The following is a 21,605-nucleotide window of genomic DNA, read 5'->3' as shown; positions in this document are numbered from 1 at the left end:
ATTTTTTTAATACACTTTAGCACTTTGAGGTTGTTTACTCAATGTAAAGTGCTTTTTACAAATACAATTTATTATTATTATTATTATTATTATTATTATTATTATTATTATTATTATATAAGTGTTATAATGAAGGCAACACAAGTAAGTGTCTATATTAGCTATAATAGCCTACTATCAAAATGACTTTAAAAGTCTTATATAAGTGTTATAATGAAGGCAACACATGATGCAAGTGTCTATATTAGCTATAATAGCCTACTATCAAAATGACTTTACAAGTTTTATATAAGTGTTAAAATGAAGGCAACACATGATGCAAGTGTCTATATTAGCTCTTTTAGCCTACTATCTAAATTATTAGAACTTCATTAAAAAGATGCCGTTGTAAGTCCAACATAGACTCCAGCATTTATACTGGAGGGTTGGCAGCATACCATGCCTGGTCGTGTGGTAATGCGTGTTGCTTCCTTTCATGCACGCCTGCCCTGGCCTGGATATATTTAAGGCTTGAATCTAAACAAAACATATGTGCTTGAGTCCTGATGCGAAAAGCTGAAACGGCACTAGCAGTATATCATGCCTTGTCGTGGCTAATCCAGCATTATCAGAGTGATTAAATGAAAAAAAAGGAATGGTCATGCAGTAGGACACCATACTGTTTTTCATGTGCAGCTACGGACATGGTAGAGACCCTGAAAGGGTGAAGCCGAAGCAACAGTATATCATGCACTGTCGTGTCGCTCAAAGGCTTTAGATATGATATGAATTCCTATTCTTTCCTTTTAACAACACTCAGTAAACATTTGGGAACTGAAAAGACACATTTTTTAAGCTTCTTAGGTGGAATTCTTTCCCATTCTTGCTTGATGTACAGCTTAAGTTGTTCAACAGTCCGGGGGTCTCCGTTTAGGCTTCATAATGCACCACACATTTTCAATGGGAGACAGGTCTGGACTACAGGCAGGCCAGTCTAGCACCCGCACTCTTACTATGAAGCCACGTTGTTGTACCACGTTGCTTGGCATTGTCTTGCTGAAATAAGCTCCAAAAGCTGTATGTACCTTTAAGGTTGCAAAGCGTGCTCACAGTCATAAAGTGCAGGACTTCTTCGAGAACCGTACAAACACTAGACGAATGTGGCAGGGCATACAGGTCATCACGGACTATAAAGCGGCCCCTTGTCCCTGTGACAACGGTATCAGCTACCTAGATGACCTTAACAACTACTTTGCAAGGTTTGAGGCACTTAACACCATTCCGGCGAGAAAATCCAGCCCTCGCCCTGATGAGCAGCCGCTCAACCTGGCTATAGCGGATGTCCGGAAAACCCTGAGGAGAGTGAACCCCCGGAAAGCACCGGGACCTGATGACATTCCGGGCAAGGCGCTTAAGGGATGTGCAGACCAACTGGCTGGGGTTCTCACAGACATCTTCAACATCTCGCTGACCCAGGCTGTGGTACCATCATGTTTTAAGACGGCCACAATCATTCCAGTGTCAAAAAAACCCACAATCTCCTCCCTCAATGATTACCGCCCCGTTGCACTCACCCCCATCATAATGAAGTGATTCGAGAGGCTGGTAAAGGAATATATTGTCTCCAGACTTCCCCCCACATTCCTAGATGACCTTAACAACTACTTTGCAAGGTTTGAGGCACTTAACACCACTCCGGCGAGAAAATCCATCCCTCACCCTGATGAGCAGCCGCTCAACCTGGATATAGCGGATGTCCGGAAAACCCTGAGGAGAGTGAACCCCCGGAAAGCACCGGGACCTGATGACATTCCGGGCAAGGTGCTTAAGGGATGTGCAGACCAGCTGGCTGGGGTTCTCACAGACATCTTCAACATCTCGTTGACCCAGGCTGTGGTACCATCATGTTTTAAGACGGCCACAATCATTCCAGTGCCAAAAAAAACCCACAATCTCCTCCCTCAATGATTACCGCCCCGTTGCACTCACCCCCATCATAATGAAGTGATTCGAGAGGCTGGTAAAGGAATATATTGTCTCCAGACTTCCCCCCACATTCCTAGATGACCTTAACAACTACTTTGCAAGGTTTGAGGCACTTAACACCACTCCGGCGAGAAAATCCATCCCTCGCCCTGATGAGCAGCCGCTCAACCTGGATATAGCGGATGTCCGGAAAACCCTGAGGAGAGTGAACCCCCGGAAAGCACCGGGACCTGATGACATTCCGGGCAAGGTGCTTAAGGGATGTGCGGACCAGCTGGCTGGGGTTCTCACAGACATCTTCACCGTCTCGCTGACCCAGGCTGTGGTACCATCATGTTTTAAGACGGCCACAATCATTCCAGTGCCAAAAAACCCCACAATCTCCTCCATCAATGATTACCGCCCCGTTGCACTCACCCCCATCTTAATGAAGTGATTCGAGAGGCTGGTAAAGGAATATATTGTCTCCAGACTTCCCCCCACATTCCTAGATGACCTTAACAACTACTTTGCAAGGTTTGAGGCACTTAACACCACTCCGGCGAGAAAATCCATCCCTCGCCCTGATGAGCAGCCGCTCAACCTGGATATAGCGGATGTCCGGAAAACCCTGAGGAGAGTGAACCCCCGGAAAGCACCGGGACCTGATGACATTCCGGGCAAGGTGCTTAAGGGATGTGCAGACAAGCTGGCTGGGGTTCTCACAGACATCTTCAACATCTCGTTGACCCAGGCTGTGGTACCATCATGTTTTAAGACGGCCACAATCATTCCAGTGCCAAAAAACCCCACAATCTCCTCCCTCAATGATTACCGCCCCGTTGCACTCACCCCCATCATAATGAAGTGATTCGAGAGGCTGGTAAAGGAATATATTGTCTCCAGACTTCCTCCCACATTCCTAGATGACCTTAACAACTACTTTGCAAGGTTTGAGGCACTTATCACCACTCCGGCGAGAAAATCCATCCCTCGCCCTGATGAGCAGCCGCTCAACCTGGATATAGCGGATGTCCGGAAAACCCTGAGGAGAGTGAACCCCCGGAAAGCACCGGGACCTGATGACATTCCGGGCAAGGTGCTTAAGGGATGTGCAGACCAGCTGGCTGGGGTTCTCACAGACATCTTCAACATCTCGCTGACCCAGGCTGTGGTACCATCATGTTTTAAGACGGCCACAATCATTCCAGTGCCAAAAAAACCCCACAATCTCCTCCCTCAATGATTACCGCCCCGTTGCACTCACCCCCATCATAATGAAGTGATTTGAGAGGCTGGTAAAGGAATATATTGTCTCCAGACTTCCCCCCACATTCCTAGATGACCTTAACAACTACTTTGCAAGGTTTGAGGCACTTAACACCACTCCGGCGAGAAAATCCATCCCTCGCCCTGATGAGCAGCCGCTCAACCTGGATATAGCGGATGTCCGGAAAACCCTGAGGAGAGTGAACCCCCGGAAAGCACCGGGACCTGATGCCATTCCGGGCAAGGTGCTTAAGGGATGTGCAGACCAGCTGGCTGGGGTTCTCACAGACATCTTCAACATCTCGCTGTGGTGCCATCATGTTTTAAGACGGCCACAATCATTCCAGTGCCTCAATGATTACCGCCCCGTTGCACTCACCTCCATCATAATGAAGTGCTTGGAGAGGCTGGTAAAGGAATATATTGTCTCCAGACTTCCCCCCACATTCGACCCATACCAGATTGCTTATCGCCCTAACCGCTCCACACATGACTCTGCACTCCACCTGAGCTTAGAACATCTGGAAGGAAAGGACACACACGTGCGGATGTTGTTTCTGGACTTCAGCTCGGCATTCAACACCATCATCCCGCAGCACTTGGTGAGCAAACTGACCCCCCTTGGATTCAGTACCCCCCTTTGCAACTGGCTGCTTGACTTCCTCACAGACAGACCCCAATCTGTGAGAGTGGGCAACAACACCTCCAGTGCCATCTCCCTGAGCACCGGCTCCCCCCAGGGCTGCGTCCTGAGTCCGCTGCTGTTCACGTTGATGACTCATGACTGCTGCGCCAGGTCCACTACCAACCACATTGTGAAGTACACGACAGTAGTGGGCCTCATCCGTGACAACAACGACATGGACTACAGGGAGGAGGTGAAACATCTGGTTGACTGGTGCAGAACCAACAACCTGGTCCTGAATGTCAACAAGACCAAGGAGATCATGGTTGACTTCAGGAAGCACCAGTCCAGCCACGCTCCACTCTTCATTGACTGCACAGCAGTGGAGATAGTAAGCAGCACCAAGTTCCTGGGGGTGCAGATAACTGACAATATAACCTGGTCCCTACACACCGGAGCTCTTGGAAAAAGAGCTCAGCAGCGCATGCACTTTTTGCGTGGGATGAAAAGAGCACAGCTCCCTCCCCCCCATTCTCAGCACATTCTACAGAGGCACTATAGCAGGGGTGCTCACACTTTTTCTGCAGGCGAGCTACTTTTCAATTGATCAAGTCGTGGGGATCTACCTCATTCATATATATAATTTATATTTACTTATTTATGTTTTTGTTAATAAGTTAAAGGTGTTTAATGATAATGCAAGCATGTTTAACACATATAGTTAATATTGTTAATAAATTAAAGGTGTTTAATGATAATACAAGAATGTTTAATACATATAGTTAATATTGTTAATAAATTAAAGGTGTTTAATGATAATACAAGTATGTTTAATACATATAGTTAATATTGTTAACAAGTTAAAGGTGTTTAAAGATAATGCAAGCATGTTTAATACATATAATTAATATTGTTAACAAGTCAAAGGTGTTTAATGATAATACAAGCATGTTTAATACATATAGTTAATATTATTAATAAGTTAACGGTGTTTAAAGATAATACTGTCATGTCTGTATTATCATGTTTTGTTTTAAGTCATGTTTTGTTTAGTTTGTCTTTTCACTCCCTTGTCTGGTCACCATAGCAACCATTAGTTTTCACCTGTCACGTCACGCACCTGTTTCACGTTTTGAGTCACGCACCTGCTTTCACTAATCATGTCCATAGTATTTAAGTTCATTCATTTTCTGTTGTTCGTTCTGACGACCACACCACATGTATGCTCTGTCCATTTTTTCATGTCCATGTTCACGCTGCTCCTTTTTTGTCCATGCCAAGTAAGTTTTCTTTATTCAAGCCATAGTTTGCAAGTTTTGTTTAATTGTTCATAGTTTATTCTCTGCCACTGTGCGCGCTTTTTGTTTGATCTTTTTTTTGTATTTATAGTCTTTAAATAAATCATGTACCTTCATTCCCGTCTCGCCCGTGCCAACTTTCCGTTGCATCCTGGAAAAGCACACACCCAGGACCAAGTCATGACAAATACAAGCATGTTTAACACATATAGTTAATATTGTTAACAAGTTAAAGGTGTTTAATGATAATACAAGCATGTTTAATACATATAGTTAATATTATTAATAAGTTAAAGGTGTTTAAAGATAATACAAGCATGTTTAACACATATAGTTAATATTGTTAACAAGTTAAAGGTGTTTAATGATAATACGAGCATGTTTAATACATATAGTTAATATTATTAACAAGTTAAAGGTGTTTAAAGATAATGCAGGCATGTTTAACACATATAGTTAATATTGTTAACAAGTTAAAGGTGTTTAATGATAATACAAGCATGTTTAATACATATAGTTAATATTGTTAACAAGTTAAAGGTGGTTAAAGATAATACAAGCATGTTTAACACATATAGATTCCTTTCTTTCATGAAGACAAGAATAAAAGTTGGTGTATTACCTGATTCTGATGACTTGCATTGATTGGAATCAGACAGTGGTGCTAAAAACGTCCGCATTTTCGAATGGAGGAGAAAAAAAGTCCTCCTTTCTGTCCAATACCACATGAAAGTGGTTGGTTTTTGGCATCTTATTTGTCCAGCTTCCGTACTCCTTTGTATACACTTTACAAGAAATACATTGTCGGCAAACTCCGGAGCTTGCTAGCTTGTGCACGCCAGCTTTCTGAGACTCTTGTTTTGTTAGCGCAACTGTGCAACTGTGCAGTCGGTCTTTTGGAGTTTTGACGACAGGTACGGCGCCAGAGTCTGTTGAAATAAAGTGTTTCTCGCCTTCCAGTCGGTAATTTAAATGAGCTGGCAGCAGCCAGCGTCATCTCAGAAGACCCTCGGGTGCCGTGAATGTCAATCAAGTGACGAAAGTGACGTCATAGTGAAGATTTATGATCGCTCATTTTTAGGACTATTTTTTTAATGCCTGGCTGGTGATCGACTGACACACCCTCCGAGATCGACCGGTAGCTCGCGATCGACGTAATGAGCACCCCTGCACTATAGAGAGGCACTATCGAGACCAACTGCATCTCTGTCTGGACTGGAGCCTGCAATGCCTCGGACTGGAAGTCTCTCCAGAGAGTGGTGAGGACGGCGGGAAAGATCATCAGGACTCCTCTTCCTCCTATCCAGGAGATGGCAAAAAGCCGCTGCCTGACCAGGGTTTTAGAAAATCTGCAAAGACTCCATCCCACCCCCACCAAGGACTGTTTTCACTGCTGGACTCTAGGAAGAGGTTCCGCAGCCTCCGAAGCAGAACCTCCAGGTTCTGTAACAGCTTCTTCCCTCAAGCCGTAAGACTCTTGAACGCATCATAATTAAATTATCCCCTCAACTCCCCCTAAAATGGATTAACTCGCTGGAATTAAAAAGACAATATAACAGACATCCATAAAAGTGCAATATATTTATTTGTACAGTAATCTATTTATTTATTTATATATATTTATATATATTTATTTATTTTATATATATATATATAATAAGCGGTAGAAAATGGATGGACTACCATGAGCTTATGTAACGAAATTTCGTTCTTATCTGTGCTGTAAAGTTCAAATTTGAATGACAATAAAAAGGAAGTCTAAGTCTAATGGCGCCATACCCCCATACCATCACACATGCTGCCTTTTCAACAGCCCGGATGGTTCTTTTCCTCTTTGGTCCGGACGTCCACAGTTTCCAAAATCAATTTGAAATGTGGACTCGTCAGACCACAGAACACTTTTTCCACTTTTGCATCAGTCCATCTTAGATGAGCGAAGCCGGCGGCGTTTCTGGGTGTTGTTGATAAATGGCTTTTGGCTTTGCATAGTCGAGTTTTAGCTTGCACTTACAGATGTAGCGACCGACTGTAGTTACTGACAGTGGTTTTCTATCAAAAATGACTTTAAAAGTCTTATATAAAGTGTTATAATGAAGGCAACACATGACATAAGTGTCTATATTAGCTATAATAGCCTACTATCAAAATGACTTTATAAGTCTACGAACAATGGGAGACCGGGCTTTCTGCTCCCAGTCTGTGGAACGCTCTCCCTGACCACCTGAGGGCACCACAGACTGTGGATGCTTTTAAAAAAGGCTTAAAAACCCTTCTTTTTAAAAAAGCCTCTTTTTTTTTTAGGTATATGCATACTAGTTTTAGCGATTTGGCTGTTCTAGTTTTTATTTTTTTATTTTTTTTATTATCTTTTTATTTTTGTTTTGTTTTAATACACTGTCGCACTTTGAGGTTGCTTACTCAATGTAAAGTGCTTTTTTACAAATAAAATCTATTATTATTATTATTATTATATAAGTGTTATAATGAAGGCAACACATGATGTAAGTGTCTATAAGCCATTTAGTGGTCAATTGTACGGAATATGTACTGTACTGTGCAATCTACTAATAAAAGCTTCAATCAATCAATCAATCAATCAATGGGAGACCAGGCTTTCTGCTCTGCCGCTCCCAGTCTGTGGAACGCTCTCCCTGACCACCTGAGGGCACCACAGACTGTGGATGCTTTTAAAAAAGGCTTAAAAACCCTTCTTTTTAAAAAAGCCTCTTTTTTTTTTAGATATATGCATACTAGTTTTAGCGATTTGGCTGTTCAAGTTTTTATTTTTTTATTTTTTTTATTATCTTTTTATTTTTTTTGTTTTAATACACTGTCGCACCTTGAGGTTGTTTACTCAATGTAAAGTGCTTTTTTACAAATAAAATCTATTATTATTATTATTATTATATAAGTGTTATAATGAAGGCAACACATGATGTAAGTGTCTATAAGCCATTTAGTGGTCAATTGTACGGAATATGTACTGTACTGTGCAATCTACTAATAAAAGCTTCAATCAATCAATCAATCAATCAATGGGAGACCAGGCTTTCTGCTCTGCCGCTCCCAGTCTGTGGAACGCTCTCCCTGACCACCTGAGGGCACCACAGACTGTGGATGCTTTTAAAAAAGGCTTAAAAACCCTTCTTTTTAAAAAAGCCTCTTTTTTTTTTTAGATATATGCATACTAGTTTTAGCGATTTGGCTGTTCTTGTTTTTTATTTGTTTTTTATTTTTTATTACCTTTTTATTTTTATTTGTTTTAATACACTGCAGCACTTTGAGGTTGTTTACTCAATGTAAAGTGCTTTTTGTTTTTACAAATAAAATATATTATTATTATTATTATTATATATATGTGAAGTGTTCCTGAGCCTATGTGGTGATATCCTTTACACATTGATGTCGCTTTTTGATGCAGTACCGCCTGAGGGATCGAAGGTTCAGAATATCTGAAACTTTTTGGTGCTTTTAAAGATCATAGATTGTGAAATCCCCAAATTCCTTGCAATAGCTGGTTGAGAAATGTTGCTCTTTTAAACTGTCGGACAATTTGCTCAGGCATTTGTCGACAAAGTGGTGACCCTCGCCCCGTCCTTGTTTGTGAATGACTGAGCATTTCACGGAAGCTGCTTTTATACCCAATCATGGCACCCACCTGTTCCCAATTAGCCTGTTCACCTGCGGGATGTTCCAAATAAGCGTTTGATGTGCGTTCCTCAACTTTCTCAGTCTTTTTTGCCACAAAATAACAAAGCTTTCCAATTGGAATGTTAAATATCTTGTCTTTGCAGTCTATTCCATTGAATATAAGTCATACTTGCCAACCTTGAGACCTCCGATTTTGGGAGGTGGGGGGAGGGGGGGTGGGCGGGGTCGTGGTGGGACGGGGGCGTGGCTGGGGGCGTGGCTAAATATTTACAGCTAGAATTCACCAAGTATTTCATATATATATATATATATATATATATATATATATATATATATATATATATGAAATATATATATATATGTATGTCGTAGTCTGAGGCGAAGTCTAGTGCTTGAGTACGGAGCAGAAACGTGTGAACTCGTTGGGAGTTTCCTCCTCTCCCAGCTCGCTAGGCTCAACCTGAACCTTGGTATTTACCATGATGACGGACTGGCAGTGTGTCGCGCCTCGCCAAGGAGCAGCGAGAATACCAAGAAACGCATATGCCAAATTTTCAAAGAGAACGGCCTACGGATCACGATTGAAGCCAACAAGCAAACCGTCAACTTCCTCGACGTCACTTTCAACCTGAGAAATAACAGCTACCAACCATTCACGAAATCCAACACAACACTCCAATACGTGCACCATGACAGCAACCACCCACCCACCACCACGAAAAGAATACCTACCGGAATCAATAAAAGGCTATCGATGCTGTCATCTAGCAAAGCTGAATTTGACCAAGCAACCCCCCCGTACCAAAAAGCCCTTGATGAAAGCGGATACAATTTCACCCTCACCTATGAACCCACGCCAGGAAACCAACCAAAAAAGAACAGAAAACGAAACAACATCATCTGGTACAACAAAAACGTCTCAACTAACATTGGCCACAAATTCCTCACTCTGATTGACAAACACTTCCCCAAAGGCAACACCCTAAGAAAAGTATTCAACAAGAACAACATTAAATTGAGCTACAGCTGTATGAACAATATACGACAAATTATCTCAAACCACAACAAAACAATTGCAAATGAGCCGTCGGCCCCCGGACAGAGCGACCCCAAAACCAACAAAGGCTGCAACTGCCGCAAGAAACCTGATTGCCCTCTCAACGGGGGGTGCTTACAAACATCAGTTGTTTACCAATCTAAGGTAACACGCAAGGACATTAACACATCCGACACATATGTAGGATTAACCGAGGGAGAGTTTAAAACCAGATGGAACAATCACAAGCCTTCTTTCAGGAACCAAAACCTGCGGAATACCACAGAACTCAGCAAATACATTTAGGACCTCAAAGACAATAATGTTGAATATTCAATAACATGGCAAATTCTTGCATCCAGCACACCTTACAATAGTGGTAATAAAAGATGCAACCTATGCTTGAAAGAGAAACTGTTTATTATATACCGTCCAGACCTGTCATCCCTCAACAAGCGCAGCGAAATTGTATCAACATGCCGCCACAGACGGAAACACCTCCTAGGTAACACATGAGCCAATCACCACGCCCCTACGCCAGCCTGTACCCACCCACTCTGTGCCCTATATAAACCATGGTATGTGAATGCTTCCATTAAAATCTCCTGATGATTGAGGGAACCCCTCATGAAACAGGCCTGTAGAGATGAAGTAGTCTTGTGATTTTTTTCCCCACACATACATATATATATATATATATATATATATATATATATATATATATATATATATATATATATATATATATATATAAAAGAAATACTTGAATTTCAGTGTTCATTTATTTACACATATACACACACATAACAGTCATCTACTCATTGTTGAGTTAAGGGTTGAATTGTCCATCCTTGTTCTATTCTCTGTCACTATTTTTCTAAGCATGCTGAACACCCTCTCTGATGATGCATTGCTGTGTGGCACGCACAAAAGTGCTTTCATCAAATGCACTAGATGGCAGTATTGTCCTGTTTAAGAGTGTCACAACATTGCTGTTTACGGCAGACGAACTGCTTTAGGGTATACAAAAACGTGACTGCTGTTGTTGTGTGTTGTTGCCGCGCTGGGAGGACGTTAATGAAACTGCCTAACAATAAACCCATGAGGACCTGAGTCCGCCTGAATTTCGGGAGATTTTCGGGAGAAAATTTGTCCCGGGAGGTTTTCGGGAGAGGCGCTGAATTTCGGGAGTCTCCCGGAAAATCCGGGAGGGTTGGCAAGTATGATATAAGTCGAAAAGGATTTGCAAATCATTGTAAATTGTTTTTATTTACGTTTTACACAACGTGACAACTTCACTGGTTTTGGGGTTTGTATCGTGGAGAGGTAGCAGCATATCACGCCTGGTCCTGTCTAGTACTGTAGGGCATGTTGCTGTCTTTCAATGCAGAAACACGACACGTCGTATCAACGCCCTGACAGAAGCCAAGTCAGCATATCATGCTTTGTCATGACTATTACATTACTGAGAACTGAAAAGAATTCCAGCAAAATCGCGTCTTTTTGGACACTTTTAGAGCTCGATTTTCATTATCCCTTATCCTCCTTTCTTGCACCAGCATCTGGAAAATGTCTCCAGATGCTGGTGAGTCTTTATCTCAAGAGCGTGCCCAGAGAATGTTGCACCAGAAACAAAAAAACACACCAAAAAAAAAAAAAAGAGAAAAACACGCTCCCTCATGATTTGTTCCATCCCTGCGCAAATAAACCGCAGCCCTGCTCATTAGATTCACAATCCATAACATTTTACTACCGCCTTGAATTTATTTCCATTTTATTTGCACATTTTCAATTTGTCAACACGCACTATTTTGACGTGGCGGCTCCGCTGACTCCGCAGAAAGAAGCCAGGCGGCTATATATAAACACAGCACGCAGAGCTGGCAGGAAAGCGGCGTTACATGTGAGAAGCAGTACCCACGTTGGCTCCTATCAAAATGGCTGGGATGCTTGTGGCTCGGTGATTAGGCTGCTGCGAAACCGCACGGGGCCCGCGGGGAGTAAAGCCGAGGTTTAAATCACAGCCCCAGATACGGGCAACGAGGCGGGCATATTAGTAATTATCCCCGAGACCAAAATGTCCATCATTTTGAGCGCGAGCCACAATCAGGCGATTGGGCTTCTCGGCACATGGAATTACATCTTGGAGGCTTGAGTGGGCTCCGTTACGCAGACATGTGTAGGCCCTGGCTTGTCTGCAGAACATTACCATGACTCGATGGTTAATGGTGATTAAATCAACATTAAAGAAAAACAACAAATCTCCATTCAGTTTGGATGATATTGTTTACTTTTAACCCACAAAACCAAATAGTATGATGAATAAAATGGACTTTAGAGATGCAACAATGTTATCATAATTATCACATTGTTGAATGTGCTCTAAAAGTACTTATACACACACTGTACGAATGTCTAGCCGTCCATAGCGTTTCTACTATAATAATAAGAATAGATTGTATTTTTAAAAAGCACTTTACATTGAGTAAACAACCCCAAAGTGCTACAGTCTATTAAAAAAAATGGCAAAAATTAAAAGATAATAAAACATAAATTAAAAATAAAAACTAGAACAGCTAAATAGAACTAGTATGCATATATCTAAAAAAAAAGAAGGCTTTTTTTAAAATAATAGTTTTTAAGCCTTTTTCAAAAGCATCCACAGTCTGTGGTGCCCTCAGGTGGTCAGGGAGAGCGTTCCACAGACTGGGAGCGGCGGAGCAGAAAGCCCGGTCTCCCATTGATTGATTGATTTATTGATTGAAGCTTTTATTAGTAGATTGCACAGTACAGTACATATTCCGTACAATTGACCACTAAATGGTAACACTCCGATAAGTTTTTCAAATTGTTTAAGTCGGGCTCCACGTAAATCAATTCATGGTAAAATGCTAAGTATATATGAGAAATTATTCTGGCTTGTCTGCAAAATAAATAAATAAATACAAAGATAATAAAAAATAAATTAAAAAAATTAAAAATAGAACAACTAAATAGAACTAGTATGCGTATATCTAAAAAAAAAAAAGGCTTTTTTTTAAAAAAAGAAGGTTTTTACGCCTTTTTTAAAAGCATCCACAGTCTGTGGTGCCCTCAGGTGGTCAGGGAGAGCATTCCACAGACTGGAAGCGGCGGAGCAGAAAGCCCGGTCTCCCATTTATTGATTGATTGATTGATTGAAGCTTTCAGTACAGTACATATTCCGTACAATTGACCACTAAATGGTAACAAACCAATAAGTTTTTCAACTTGTTTAAAAAGTAAAATGCTAAGTTCCCTGACCGGGAATCGAACCCAGGCCGCGGCGGTGAGAGCGCCGAATCCTAACCACTAGACCACCAGGGACTGTTCACTGTTTTGTTCTCGGAGATTGGAGGAGGTTATACTCACATGATTTCTTCGTTCATCACCCAAAGCAATGTTTGTAAGTTTTACAATACAACTAAAACAATCCATGCTTACCAAACCGTCCCATGTGTGACGTCTGTAGGAGTGTTCTCATGCATATTTGCACGTGCTATTGTAATGTCATCAAGCTAGCGTCGTTAGTATTAGCTAATATGTTAACTTTTTTTCACAAAAATGGCAGTATTATGATAAAAGTTGTCATTTCACTCAACGGAAGTCAACATTTTACAAGAAAAACTGAACATTTGTGCAATATTATGATTAAAAGTTGGAATTTTACTCAATAGCGGTCGCAGTTGTACAAGAAAAGCTTAAAGTTTTGGCAATTTTATGAAAAGAGTTGAAATTTTACTCAACAGTCACAATTTTACAAGAAAACTTAAAAATGTTGGCATTATTATAATAATAATCGGAATTTTACTTGGCAAAATGATGACAAAAGTCATCATTTTACTCAGAAAATGTTCACTATTTCACGAGAACAACAACAAAAAATTGGCAATATTGCGAAAACAGTCAGAATTTTATATGACAAATGTCACCATTTAGCATTAAAAAGTAATAATTTTCCTTAAAAAAAAGTCAACATTTTACGATAAAATATTGCAATATTACAGAAACAGACAGAATATGACAAATTGTCCCCAATTTTATAAGAAAACAGTTGACACATTGTGAGAAAAAGACTGCTTTTAGTTTATTGTTTTTGGGGGAATTAGTATAGTTAGTATTATTAACTTGGAGGCTTGAGTGGGCTCCGTTATGCAGACATGTGTAGGCTCTGGCTTGTCTGCAGAACATTAACATGACTCGATGGTTTAAAAAAAAATAAAAAATGCTCATGTAATTAAATCAACATTAAAGAAAAACAACAAATCTCCATTCAGTTTGGATGATATTGTTTACTTTTAAACCCACAAACCCAAATAGTAAGATGAATAAAATGGACTTTAGAGATGCAACAATGTTATCATTATTATCACATTGTTGAATGTGCTCTAAAAGTACTTATACACACACTGTATGAATGTCTAGCCGTCCATAGCGTTTCTACTATAATAATAAGAATAGATTGTATTTGTAAAAAGCACTTTACATTGAGTAAACAACCCCAAAGTGCTACAGTGTATTAAAAAAAAAAAAATACAAAAATTAAAAGATAATAAAAAATAAATAAAAATGAAAACTAGAACAGGTAAATAGAACTAGTATGCGTATATCTAAAAAAAAAGGCTTTTTTTTTAAAAGGAAGGGTTTTTAAGCCTTTTTAAAGGCATCCACAGTCTGTGGTGCCCTCAGGTGGTCAGGGAGAGCATTTCACAGACTGGAAGCGGCGGAGCAGAAAGCCCGGTCTCCCATTGATTGATTGATTTATTGATTGAAGCTTTTATTAGTAGATTGCACAGTACAGTACATATTCCGTACAATTGACCACTAAATGGTAACACTCCGATAAGTTTTTCAAATTGTTTAAGTCGGGCTCCACGTAAATCAATTCATGGTAAAATGCTAAGTATATATGAGAAATTATTCTGGCTTGTCTGCAAAATAAATAAATAAATAAATACAAAGATAATAAAAAATAAATTAAAAAAATTAAAAATAGAACAACTAAATAGAACTAGTATGCGTATATCTAAAAAAAAAAAAGGCTTTTTTAAAAAAAAGAAGGTTTTTACGCCTTTTTTAAAAGCATCCACAGTCTGTGGTGCCCTCAGGTGGTCAGGGAGAGCGTTCCACAGACTGGGAGCGGCGGAGCAGAAAGCCCGGTCTCCCATTTATTGATTGATTGATTGATTGAAGCTTTCAGTACAGTACATATTCCGTACAATTGACCACTAAATGGTAACACACCAATAAGTTTTTCAACTTGTTTAAAAAGTAAAATGCTAAGTTCCCTGACCGGGAATCGAACCCAGGCCGCGGCGGTGAGAGCGCCGAATCCTAACCACTAGACCACCAGGGACTGTTAGTAGCTTTGTCCTCAGAGGTTGGAGGAGGTTATACTCATATGATTTCTTCGTTCATCACCCAAAGCAATGTTTGTAAGTTTTACAATACAACTAAAACAATCCATGCTTACCAAACCGTCCCATGTGTGACGTCTATAGGAGTGTTCTCATGCATATTTGCACGTGCTATTGTACTGTCATCAAGCTAGCGTCGTTAGCATTAGCTAATATGTTAACTTTTTTTCACGATTGTGAAAAAAAATGGCAGTATTATGATAAAAGTTGTCATTTCACTCAATGGAAGTCAACATTTTACAAGAAAAACTGAACATTTGTGCAATATTGTGATTAAAAGTTGGAATTTTACTCAATAGCAGTCGCAGTTGTACAAGAAAAGCTTAAAATTTTGGCAATTTTATGAAAAGAGTTGAAATTTTACTCAACAACAGTCACAATTTTACAAGAAAACTTAAAAATGTTGGCATTATTATAATAATAATCTGAATTTTACTCAGAAAATGTTCACTATTTCACAAGAACAACAACAAAAAATTGTCAATATTGTGATAACAGTCAGAATTGTATATGAAAAATGTCACCATTTGGCATTAAAAAGTAATAATTTTCATTAAAAAAATGTCACAATTTTACGAGAAAATATTGCAATATTACAGAAACAGAAAGAATATGAGAAATTGTTCCCAATTTTAAAATACAAAGATAATAAAAAATAAATAAAAATTAAAACTAGAACAGATAAATAGAACTAGCATGCATATGTCCCAAAAAAAAAAAGGCTTTTTTAAAAAGAAGGGTTTTTAAGCCTTTTTTAAAAGCATCCACAGTCTGTGGTGCCCTCAGGTGGTCAGGGAGAGCGTTCCACAGACTGGGAGCGGCGGAGCAGAAAGCCCGGTCTCCCATTTATTGATTGATTGATTGATTGAAGCTTTCAGTACAATACATATACCGTACAATTGACCACTAAATGGTAACACACCAGTAAGTTTTTCAACTTGTTTAAAAAGTAAAATGCAAAGTTCCCTGACCGGGAATCGAACCCGGCCGCGGCGGTGAGAGCGCCGAATCCTAGCCACTAGACCACCAGGGACTGTTCACTGCTTTGTTCTCGGAGATTGGAGGAGGTGATACTCATATGATTTCTTCGTTCATCACCCAAAGCAATGTTTGTAAGTTTTACAATACAACTAAAACAATCCATGCTTACCAAACCGTCCCATGTGCGACGCCTGTAGGAGTGTTCTCATGCATATTTGCACGTGCTATTGTACTGTCATCAAGCTAGCGTCGTTAGCATTGGCTAATATGTTAACTTTTTTTCACGATTGTGAAAAAAAATGGCAGTATTATGATAAAAAGTTGTCATTTTGCTCAACGGAAATCAACATATTACGAGAAAAACTGAACATTTGTGCAATATTATGATTAAAAGTTGGAATTTTACTCAATAGTGGTCGCAGTTTTACAAGAAAAGCGTAACATTTTGGCAATTTTATGAAAAGAGTTGAAATTTTACTTAACAACAGTCACAATTTTACAAGAAAACTTAAAAATGTTGGCATTATTATAATAATAATCTGAATTTTACTCAGAAAATGTTCACTATTTCACAAGAACAACAACAAAAAATTGTCAATATTGTGATAACAGTCAGAATTTTATATGAAAAATTTCACCATTTGGCATTAAAAAGTAATAATTTTCATTAAAAAAAAAGTCACAATTTTACGAGAAAATATTGCAATATTACAGAAACAGAAAGAATATGAGAAATTGTTCCCAATTTTAAAATACAAAGATAATAAAAAATAAATAAAAATTAAAACTAGAACAGATAAATAGAACTAGTATGCATATGTCAACAAAAAAAAAAGGCTTTTTTAAAAAGAAGGGTTTTTAAGCCTTTTTTAAAAGCATCCACAGTCTGTGGTGCCCCCAGGTGGTCAGGGAGAGCGTTCCACAGACTGGGAGCGGCGGAGCAGAAAGCCCGGTCTCCCATTTATTGATTGATTGATTGATTGATTGAAGCTTTCAGTACAGTACATATACCGTACAATTGACCACTAAATGGTAACACACCAGTAAGTTTTTCAACTTGTTTAAAAAGTAAAATGCAAAGTTCCCTGACCGGGAATCGAACCCAGGCCGCGGCGGTGAGAGCACCGAATCCTAACCACTAGACCACCAGGGACTGTTCACTGTTTTGTTCTCGGAGATTGGAGGAGGTTATACTCATATGATTTCTTCGTTAATCATCCAAAGCAATGTTTGTAAGGTTTACAATACAACTAAAACAATCCATGCTTACCAAACCGTCCCATGTGTGACCCCTGTACGAATGTTCTCATGCATATTTGCACGTGCTATTGTACTGTCATCAAGCTAGCGTCGTTAGCATTAGCTAACATGCTAAAAAAAAATATTTTTTACGAGGGACTGTGTTAGTATTATTAACTTAGAGGCTTGAGTGGGCTCCATTATGCAGCCATGAGATTGCTCTGATTACTGCGTTGCACACTCTTTGCATTCTCTCCATGAAATACCGTGAATTGATTAACGTGGAGCCCGACTTAAACAAGTTGAAAAACTTATTCGGGTGTTGCCATTTAGTGGTCGATTGTACGGAATATGTACTGTACTGTGCAATACTGTTTCAGATCATGTATTCTCTTCCTTTGCAATCTACTAATAAACGTTTCAATCAATCAATCAATCAATCAATCAATCAATCAATCAGCTTCAAGAGGTAGTCGCCTGAAATGGTTCTCCCTTCACAGGTGTGCCTTATCAGGGTTGACTAGTAGAATATCTTGCTTTATCAATGGGGTTGGGACCATCAGTTGTGTTGTGAATGAGAAGGCGTAACAAAAAGTTTTGGCCTGTACTTAGTATGTTTACATATTGTTACTACTTATTACATACTTGCCAACCCTCCCGGATTTTCCGGGAGACTCCCGAAATTCAGCGCCTCTCCCGAAAACCTCCCGGGACAAATTTTCTCCCGAAAATCTCCCGAAATTCAGGCGGAGCTGGAGGCCACGCCCCCTCCAGCTCCATGCGGACCTGAGTGACGTGTTGACAGCCTGTTCACAACATTGCCGTAAACAGCAATGTTGTGACACTTTTAAACAGGACAATACTGCCATCTACTGTACATGCATATGTGACCCACCCATAATGTGTCACATTTTTGTGTTGATTTATTTATTTTATTTTGTGGTTTGAATTCGTTTTTGGAGCTGTCATTCCACATTTATCAGTATTCACATTGGTCAGTAGGGGGCAGTAGGGCGTTTCTTCCCAATTGAATGCTATCACCTGCAGATTGGAAGTGTCTTGTCATTCTGATGAGCGCGACCAGTCTGTGTACAATTGAAACGTCCTGTGTGCTTTTTCCTCCTGTATAACAGGTTAGTTTTGGTGAATCAACTCACTGAATAATATCCATGTGATCTTTATAAGTTTAAGTACACATTCTGATGGTGGAGCCTAACTCTAAAGTGTTTGTGAGTTGTAGTTTGTATTTGTGAATGAATCCAGTGCACAGCTGCAGTAATCAATACAAAAAGGCGACGTGAGTGCGCAATGTTTATATAGGAACTTCTGATCCTAATTCAGACTCCCAAATTAGAGCTCCCGTTTTCTTATTGATTTTATAATGTATATTTGTACAATATGTGTGTTCTGAAATAGTGACAGAGAATAGAACAAGGATGGCCAATTCAACCCTTAACTCAACAATGAGTAGATGAGTGTTATGTATGTGTATATGTGTAAATAAATGAACACTGAAATTCAAGTATTTCTTTATATATATATATATGTATATATATATATATATATATATATATATATATATGCAATAAAAAAAAAAAATATATATATATATATATATATATATATATATATATATATATATATATATATATATATATATATACACAGGTAAAAGCCAGTAAATTAGAATATTTTGAAAAACTTGATTTATTTCAGTAATTGCATTCAAAAGGTGTAACTTGTACATTATATTTATTCATTGCACACAGACTGATGCATTCAAATGTTTATTTCATTTAATTTTGATGATTTGAAGTGGCAACAAATGAAAATCCAAAATTCCGTGTGTCACAAAATTAGAATATTACTTAAGGCTAATACAAAAAAGGGATTTTTAGAAATGTTGGCCAACTGAAAAGTATGAAAATGAAAAATATGAGCATGTACAATACTCAATACTTGGTTGGAGCTCCTTTTGCCTCAATTACTGCGTTAACGCGGCGTGGCATGGAGTCGATGAGTTTCTGGCACTGCTCAGGTGTTATGAGAGCCCAGGTTGCTCTGATAGTGGCCTTCAACTCTTCTGCGTTTTTGGGTCTGGCATTCTGCATCTTCCTTTTCACAATACCCCACAGATTTTCTATGGGGCTAAGGTCAGGGGAGTTGGCGGGCCAATTTAGAACAGAAATACCATGGTCCGTAAACCAGGCACGGGTAGATTTTGCGCTGTGTGCAGGCGCCAAGTCCTGTTGGAACTTGAAATCTCCATCTCCATAGAGCAGGTCAGCAGCAGGAAGCATGAAGTGCTCTAAAACTTGCTGGTAGACGGCTGCGTTGACCCTGGATCTCAGGAAACAGAGTGGACCGACACCAGCAGATGACATGGCACCCCAAACCATCACTGATGGTGGAAACTTTACACTAGACTTCAGGTAACGTGGCTCCTGTGCCTCTCCTGTCTTCCTCCAGACTCTGGGACCTCGATTTCCAAAGGAAATGCAAACCAAACCAACCCAAACCATCAGTGCAAAAAAAAAAAAAAAAGTCTTAAAAAAATCTTTTATCCCATTGTCAATGTAGGTTTATTTGCATAAAATGTTAAATAACTGCACATAACTCTGAGAAGGAGGTCTAACGCTAGTTAATGGTCGGTGTCCAGGCTGGTCCACCACCAACATGATCCAAAGTCAAGGATGCCTCATTACAAACTGCTATGTCACCACCATTCTTTTTATTTCAAGGTACAATAATTACATAATGTTGCTTTATTATTAGTATCGCTGTGTGCGGCTGTGACTGCTCCGTGACCGGCCAGACCTTGTCAAGAGGCGAAAAAGAAGCCATCCGTCCAAGCAAACGCTTCCATATGGACTCCAAAGAGCGGGGGTTGGGGGCTGCGTTCTTGTGGGAATGAAAGCACGTCCTTTAATCTAAGAGACATAATCAATAAATGATAAGACCTCAGTGTCCGCAGGGGGCCGAGCGCCAGCTTGAAGATAACCGGGGAGCGTGATTAGTGATGAGACCGTGCACTCGCGCGGGGGGGGGGCGACGGGGGACGGATTAAGGTGACGCACCAAGGGCCGAGGTCTCGTTTGGTAATCACGGCCTCCTATCGGCTCTTCAGATCGCTTCCTGCCGGCTTAGCGGGCTCCTTTTTAAGCCGCGCTCGTTTTATCTGAAAGGGATGCTAATCACGCCACGACGTCGAGGAGAGTGCGGCATGTGGTCAGTGGAAATTGGTCAGAATTTTATTCTGGACCGCGACCCGGAAAAGGGACAAGCGGTAGAAAATGGATGGATGGATGGAGTACAGTGTTAACACACCAGAATAAACTTGTCTTAGTGCACAATCAGTGCAATTAATGCAAACGTTTAGCAACACTTTGTAGTTGCCATGTACGAAGATACAGGTGTCAAACCCCGTTTCCATATGAGTTGGGAAATTGTGTTAGATGTAAATATAAACGGAATACAATGATTTGCAAATCATTTTCAACCCATATTCAGTTGAATATGCTACAAAGACAACATATTTGATGTTCAAACTGATAACATTTTTGCAAATAATCATTAACTTTAGAATTTGATGCCAGCAACACGTGACAAAGAAGTTGGGAAAGGTGGCAATAAATACTGATAAAGTTGAGGAATGCTCATCAAACACTTATTTGGAACATCCCACAGGTGAATTGGGAACAGGTGGGTGCCATGATTGGGTATAAAAGTAGATTCCATGAAATGCTCAGTTATTCACAAACAAGGATGGGGCGAGGGTCACCACTTTGTCAGCAAATGCGTGAGCAAATTGTTGAACAGTTTAAGAAAAACCTTTCTCAACCAGGCTATTGCAAGGAATTTAGGGATTTCACCATCTACGGTCCGTAATATCATCAAAGGGTTCAGAGAATCTGGAGAAATCAACTGCACATAAGCAGCTAAGCCCGTGACCTTCGATCCCTCAGGCTGTACTGCATCAACAAGCGACATCGGTGTGTAAAGGATATCACCACATGGGCTCAGGAACACTTCAGAAACCCACTGTCAGTAACGACAGTTGTTCGCTACATCTGTAAATGCAAGTTAAAACTCTACTATGCAAGACGAAAACCGTTTATCAACAACAC

The 21,605-nt window shown here is 39.9% G+C and overlaps 4 non-coding genes across 4 annotated transcripts; all 4 read right to left on the bottom strand.

Annotated features, from left to right (window-relative positions):
- Nucleotides 1-13,096: 13,096 nt before the first annotated feature.
- Nucleotides 13,097-13,168, bottom strand: trnae-cuc (transfer RNA glutamic acid (anticodon CUC)). Its single transcript has one exon. It is a non-coding gene; the product is annotated as a tRNA-Glu (tRNA).
- Nucleotides 13,169-15,125: 1,957 nt separating this feature from the next.
- trnae-cuc (transfer RNA glutamic acid (anticodon CUC)) lies at nt 15,126-15,197 on the bottom strand. Its single transcript has one exon. It is a non-coding gene; the product is annotated as a tRNA-Glu (tRNA).
- Nucleotides 15,198-16,220: 1,023 nt separating this feature from the next.
- Nucleotides 16,221-16,291, bottom strand: trnae-cuc (transfer RNA glutamic acid (anticodon CUC)). The gene has a single exon. It is a non-coding gene; the product is annotated as a tRNA-Glu (tRNA).
- A 1,029-nt stretch (nt 16,292-17,320) lies between these two features.
- trnae-cuc (transfer RNA glutamic acid (anticodon CUC)) lies at nt 17,321-17,392 on the bottom strand. Its single transcript has one exon. It is a non-coding gene; the product is annotated as a tRNA-Glu (tRNA).
- Nucleotides 17,393-21,605: the final 4,213 nt, after the last annotated feature.

This window comes from Nerophis lumbriciformis, linkage group LG02, assembly GCF_033978685.3.
Source record: "Nerophis lumbriciformis linkage group LG02, RoL_Nlum_v2.1, whole genome shotgun sequence".
NCBI classification, from domain to species: Eukaryota; Metazoa; Chordata; class Actinopteri; order Syngnathiformes; family Syngnathidae; genus Nerophis; species Nerophis lumbriciformis.
Note: the sequence above shows the minus strand (reverse complement) of the source record. Positions and strands in the feature narration are given on the sequence as shown.